Here is a 7,311-nt window from a genome sequence, read left to right on the forward strand (position 1 = left end):
AGTACACATTCATTAATTTTAGAGTCTAAAATTTAGAAATTTTAAAATTTTGTTTTCTTCTGGGTTCAATGCCCTATTCCTTGCAAAGAATCCTTCTAGTATTACTTCAAGTGGATTTTCCTTTTCCATACTCCATCAGTTATTTTCAGAATATATTCCAGTTTTTCTAAATTCTCAATTACTTTATCTATTTTATTTATTCTTTACCTGTGTTTTGGACAATCGTCTGTTTACCTTCTCCACCGTGGAGGGCTTTGTTTCTGCAGGACTGCTGCATAGATATATGTGTGGAGGGGTAAACTTCATTGCTTATCTGGATTAGATGCCCTGTTTCTTAGATTACAAATGTTTCTTAGTTAACTTCCTCATAACCAGAAGTAATTTACTAAGGAATGGTTTGTGCAAAATAGGCTTATCTTAGCATGTTGAAAAAAGGTTTTTTTTTTCTATTTTTACATTAATTTATCATTTTAAAACCATAAAAATGTAAAACAATCTTTCCTCAGGACACTGATTTTTAGCATTCATTGTTGTTGGTCTGGTTTTTGTTCTTTTGTAAATAAACTCTTTTATTTCTTCCTTGGAAGGATTTAAAATCTTTTCATTATTGATGTTCTGAAATTCCACAATCATATATCTTCTCTTGGTTACTTGTTTGTGTGTTTATTTAGTTACTGTTCTGGGTAGACCTTTAAATATGAAGGCTTGGGTCTTTCAATTCTAGCAAACGCTTTTATATTATCTCTTTTATAGTTTCCTTATCTACATTTTCTTTATCCTTTTTCTTTAGAATTTCTAGAATTGGAAGGTAGACTATTTCATTCATGTATGTATTTTATTTCTCATATCTTTTTTTCGTTTTTTTAAATTGGAATAAAATTGCTTTACAATGTTGTGTTAGTTTCTGCTGTACAATGAAGTGAATCAGCTATATGTATACATGTATCCCCTCCCTCTTGGACCTCCCTCCCACCACCCCCATCCCACCCATCTAGGTCATATATCTTTTGAATTTAATCAATCAAGAAATGTTCAGGCATAAGTATTTTGACTACTTGTACACTGCATTTCTTTTTTATCTTCAGTCTTGCTTTGGATTTATATTAACTTCTGCAATCATCATTTTAATCTCAGAAATTTTTCCTTTTTCACTGAACAAACGTGCTGTTCTTGTTCTATGTATGCAATGTCATTAAGTGAGTCTGAGGTACTAATTTTTTTTTAAATTTTCTCTTCCTTGAATTATCCTTGTCTCCTTCAGTCTTTTTTTTTCAGTTTGAAATTTCTCTTTTATGTCCAAAGCACTTAAATATTGGATACTTCTGGTTTGTCCAGTGAAGGATTGAGACAAAACAAAAGGTTGATTTGAGGCTGGTGTATTGAACTTACTTTTTGATGATTAGGCATCACTTTAAGATGTTTCAGCGGTAGCTCTTTTAGCCATCTTAGAACCTGTGGAGGCCTGCTGGGAGCAGGACTTCTAAAATGACAAATATGTCTGAAAGGCTGTGGTCCAAGGCCATTTTTTCCGGCTATAAGCTCTGTCTACGGAACAAGAGGGAGCGCACAAGTCTTCTGAAAATTGAATGTGTATATGCTCGAGATGAAACTGAATTCTGTCTAGACAAGAGATGTGCTATGTGTACAAAGAAAAGAACAACATAGTAACACCTGGCGGAAAACCTAACAAAACTAGAATAATCTGGGGAAAGATAACTCATGCTCATGGAAAAGTGGTGTGGTTCATGACAAATTCCAAAGTAATCTTCCTGCTAAGGCCATTGGACACAGAACCCAAGTGATGCTCTACCCTTCAAGGATTTAAACTTACTGAAAAGTAAATAAATAAAAATGTGGATTTGTTCTCTTGAAAATAAATAAAAAGATGTTTGACTGGTAAACTATGATGGGACACTTCCTTCTGGTTGACAATATTGAGACCACTGCCCAGATCAAGATCCCAAGCCAGAATACGCGTTCAATTTCCGTTCATTCAGAGAAAAACTATTAGATTTTTGTGCTTTGGTTTCTTTGTTGAGGAGAGAGAGTTAAACAATGTGGGAGGCCATTGTGAAAGGAATATCTGTATGTGTGTTATAAGTATACTTATATCTGTATATGTTCAAAGTATTTTTAATGATTTTGGAACTCATTGTTGACAACAGTATATCCAGTTCAAACAAAAATGATTGAATCATTAAGCTTTGGCTTATATGATACCAAATTAAATGGCCCTGTCCATTACATTAAATGAATAGTTAAATTAAGTATGTTTGGGCTTCCCTGGTGGCGCAGTGGTTGAGAGTCCGCCTGCTGATGCAGGGGACACGGGTTCATGCCCCGGTCTGGGAAGATCCCACATGCCGTGGAGCGGCTGGGCCCGTGAGCCATGGCCGCTGAGCCTGCACGTCCGGAGCCTGTGCTCCGCAACGGGAGAGGCCACAACAGTGAGAGGCCCGCGTACCGCAAAATAAAAAAACAAAAAATGAATGAAATAATTAATGACATATTCTCTCATTAATACTATGGGAGGGCTTCCCTGGTGGCGCAGTGTTTGAGAGTCCACCTGCCAATGCAGGGGACACGGGTTCGTGTCCCGGTCCGGGAAGATGCCACATGCCGCGGAGCGGCTGGGCCTGTGAGCCATGGCCGCTGAGCCTGCGCGCCCGGAGCCTGTGCTCCGCAACGGGAGAGGCCACAGCAGTGAGAGGCCCGCGTACCGCAAAAAAAAAAAAAAAAAATTAAGTATGTGATCTACATAATCAAAATTTGTGGGATTGAGACTGGTGAGAGCATGAAATTCATTTCTATATTCAGGCCTATGTGTGCAAGTTCATTAACATAAACTGTGGTGCTGTAAAACCACTCTAAATAGAATAGTATCCTACTTAATATATTTACAATTGAGCTGCTTTATTAGGAGAATAATTTGAGCTTCTGAAGTATGGAAGATGTAGTACTGTAGTGCCCTATCCAGGGTGCAAGTCAGCAGAATTCTGTGGAAGTTCTAACCATGATACAGCACCAGGACACAAATGAGTAGTCTGGCTAATTCCTCAGGAGATCGTAAGAAAGATCTTTTCTTACTGACACTATCTAGTTTCTGTCTTCTCAGCAATCAATAGTACTTACTTTGTGCAGGTACTCTATAAGGCAGTGTGAGAATAATAATAATAATAATACACACAAATACCAAAATATTCCTCAGGTGTGACAAAAACTTAATATAATTTCCACTTTTCAGAAAGGTTTTTTTCCTGGATGCAAGCATATATTTATGTTTTTGTGGTAAGAACACAATATGATATTTCCTCTGTTCAGTTTTTAAGTGTACAACCCATTATTGATGACTATGTTGTGCAATAAGTTATCTCTCTTTATTTATCCTGCATAACTGAAACTTTACATTTGTTGATTAGACACTCCTCATTTCCCCCCAACCCCCAGCCCCTGGCAATCACAACTCCACACTCTGAGTTTATAAATGTGACTACCTTAGATACCTCGTATAGGTGGAATCATGCAGTATTTGTCTTTCTGTGACAGGCTTATTTAACTTAGTATAATGTCCTCCAGTTTCATCCGTGTTGTCACATATTGCAGAATTTTCTTCTTTTTTAAGGCTAAATAGTATTCCATTATAGGTATATACCATGTTTTTCCTTATCCATCCATTTGTCAATGGACATCTAAACTATTTCCACAATATAATTCTGAATAGGGAATACTGCTGCAATGACGTAGGAGTGCTGGTATTTTGAGATCTTGATTTCAGTTCTTTGAGATAAATACCTAGAAGTGCAATTACTGGATCATAGGATAATTCTATTTTTAATTTTTGGAAAAACCTCCATAGTCTTTTCCATAGCAGCTGCATCATTTTACCTCCCATCAAAAACATGTAACAATTCAAATTTCCCCATATTCTCACTCACTATCTTTTTTTTTTTTTGATGATAGCCATCCTAACAGGTATGAAAACTGCATCATGGTTTTGATTTGCATTTCCCTGATAATTAGTGATGTTGAGCATTTTTTCATATATCTGTTGGCCATTTTATGTCTTTTTTGGAGAAACATCTATACAAGTCCTTAGCCTATTTTTATTTTTTTGTTTTTTTGGGGGGTTTTGTTTGTTTGTTTGTTTTTGGCTGCATTGGGTCTTCGTTGCTGCACATGGGCTTTCTCTAGTTGCAGCGAGCGGGGGTTACTCTTCATTGCAGTGTGCAGGCTTCTCATTGCGGTGGCTTCTCTTATTGTGATGCATAGGCTCTAGGTGCATGGTCTTCAGTAGTTGTGGTGTGTGGGCTCAGTAGTTGTGGCTCATGGGCTCTAGAGCACAAGCTTAGTAGTTGTGGCATATGGGCTTAGTTGCTCCGTGGCATGTGGTATCTTCCCAGACCAGGGATTGAACCCATGTCTCCTGCGTTTGCAGGCGGATTCTTAACCACTGTGCCACCAGGGAAGTCCCCCTTAGTCTATTTTTAAATCCAGTTATTACTTTCTTTAAATTTATTTTTAATGAACCCTAATTTATTGTGCAAAGGATTTTCCAATTTATTTTGTTAGATCAAATAACTAAAATACACAGGGAAACTCATTTTTCCCTGTCATCCACCTCCTTCTCAGCTACTCTTGATTTGTTCTGAATCTGAGAGATTCCTCTGAAGTAGAAAGGAGTAAGGACTCTGGTGTCAGAAAGGCTCTTTCTAACACTCCCTAATTGTGATCCTGAGCAAGTTGGTGGTTGTCTCAGTCTCAATTTGTCATCTGCATAAAGATAGCAACAACAGTGACCTCATTGGATTGTTTGGAGGATTATATTAGATAACATGGGACAGTGCCCAACATCAGCTAAGTATACAATATGGTCTTGAAAATGAAACCCCTTTTCTAGTCGAATTTACACCCTTCCTGTCGAGGTTTCCCATATTCCAGTTGCCATTTAGCTAAGTCTTTGCAACGTTTTTTTCTCCAGCCTAGTACACAGTTTCCTTCACAGCTTAATCTTTAGAGTATTTAGGTCCTTCCGAAAATAAAGTTCATCACTGCAAGACCCCATAGCCAAGCTAGATTCATTCATTCTTTTATGGACAATTTTCCTTTGTAAGAGAAGCCAAAATCAAAGTTTCCTGAAACATGAGAGTTTTCTGTGCCAAAGACCTTAAGGAATTCCTTGTATTCTCCAGTACCTTAAAAACAACAGCAACAGAATTTTTGGAGATAATTTCATTATTTCATGGCATCACTAACCAACTCTTGGTTTTTATGGGAGTAATTTTTTCATTTGTAGATTATCCTTGTCCTTGATTTCTCTGCCCTTATCTTGTCTGCCCCTTGGCTATTTTTATAGCTCATTAGTGCCTCCATCAGAGGACGGGAAATGGAAATAAAAGAAGATGAAACTCAAACTCAGGCAGCACCTATGCAACATAAAACGGAACTTCGGGGATGAAAGGAAACCCACCGGGTTGTCTGTGGAGGTCTTAATGACGGAATTATGCTTACCATTTGATTTCAGACTGTTATTCACACAATGCAGTTTGGCTACTCAACTCGATTTTCTCACAGTCCTTAAAATGGTTTATTGGTACTCATTACTACAATGATATCCCTCAGGCACCCAGGCCATCTGGCATGCTGACTGAGTGTCTTGGTCTTTGATCAGTGGGCAGGTGTCTTCACAGAGCTTTCAGCCTCATCCTGGTCTGTATGCTAATTCACATCTTCCTGTTAGGGCTTTGCATCTCATAACAACTCAAATTTAGCAGGAACCTGCCAGACGCACTGATATCCTGGGAGCCAATATAGCTAGTGACTTCTAGGACATAGAATGAACTGACTTCACTCACTTTTCAGGCTGGAATGAAGGTAGGATTGGTTTACATTCTTGAATGATGTATTCTGTGTAAGGCTTGGCCATCAATAATCTTCAGTTTTTTCCTGAGAGTTTGTTAGTCTATAAATGACGTAGTCCTTGCCAAAAATATAACCTTGACAAAAACTGACTTGTTTTCCAAAACGTAAAAATTCAGTTCATTACAACCAGTTACACCATTTATAGTTATCTTAGTGTTATATTTTGTTAACACAGATTTGGTTGTGAAACTGTAGATGTCTGTGGATTTTCAAATAAGTCTGCTTTAACTTCTCATTATCATGAGAACTAAGAGTGGGGTACAGTCAGCTGAATTGTGTGTAACTAACTTTTTGTTTAGAAACAGTATTAAGAAATGCTTGGCCAGAGTGCTTTTGTATTATTTAACAATATGAATTTTTTTTTTTTTAATTTTTTTGCGGTACGCGGGCCTCTCACTGTTGTGACCTCTCCCGCTGCAGAGCACAGGCTCCGGACGCGCAGGCTCAGCGGCCATGGCTCACGGGCCCAACCGCTCCGCGGAATGTGGGATCCTCCTGGACCGGGGCACGAACCCGTGTCCCCTGCATCTGCAGGCGAACTCTCAACCACTGTGCCACCAGGGGAGCCCAACAATATGAATTTTAATACAACTTTTGAAGCACCTATATATTAAACATTTCTTTTAAATTCAGTGTCTCCCAGGGAGTTTTCTTTCCCATAGAAACAGGAAAAAAAGAAACCATGAAAAACTTCTAGTCAGACAATCTTTGGATATTGCAATTGCCTGAGTGGGCTTAATACTGCTCTTACCAGTTCTCAGATCTTATTCAGGTTTCCGAAAAAAGTGCACTTGAAAACTGAAATATTAACTATTGAATCTCCCTCACCCCGTTAACTGAAACTGCCACAGTCAGCCTCTAAGTGTTGGAATGACCCTGGTAAGGAAATTTGGTGTAACCGTGGCAGTTACTCCAAATTTTCCGGCAATATTTTTGCAATACTTAGACTGAAAACATTCATGACAGGACATGGTGAGGAGGCAAAGAAAACTGGGATTAGAAAGAAAAGGGAGGAACAGAAAAGTAATAAGGAATTTGTAAGAAGAGCAAGGAACAATAGAGCTGTAGTTTCCTAAGTTTAGGGCTGTATGAACGTGCTCTGTCTGCATCTTGAGAGACAGGTAAGCCAGTTGCTGAATGTCTGTTCTTCTTTGAATAGCTTTTTTTATTATTATTATTTTTAAAATAATTAGGCTGAAAGGAAAATGTGTAAGGTAAGTTGGCTACATGTAAAATTCATTTCATACCCATTACTGGGTCTCGAGAAACTGGCTCAAAGATTTGAAAGGGCAAATCACTGTATGTGTGAGAAGCAAGGACCCGGTCTTGAAGACACTGCCTTGGCAGACAGTAACCTCATTGTGAAAATTTAGGACAGCTGTGAAATTAATT

At 38.3% G+C, this 7,311-nt stretch overlaps 1 pseudogene; it reads left to right on the forward strand.

Annotated features, from left to right (window-relative positions):
- The first annotated feature begins 1,485 nt into the window (after positions 1-1,485).
- Positions 1,486-1,825, forward strand: LOC115858184 (large ribosomal subunit protein eL33 pseudogene; annotated as a pseudogene).
- The last annotated feature ends 5,486 nt before the right edge of the window (positions 1,826-7,311 follow it).

Source organism: Globicephala melas, chromosome 5, assembly GCF_963455315.2.
Source record: "Globicephala melas chromosome 5, mGloMel1.2, whole genome shotgun sequence".
Taxonomy (NCBI): Eukaryota; Metazoa; Chordata; class Mammalia; order Artiodactyla; family Delphinidae; genus Globicephala; species Globicephala melas.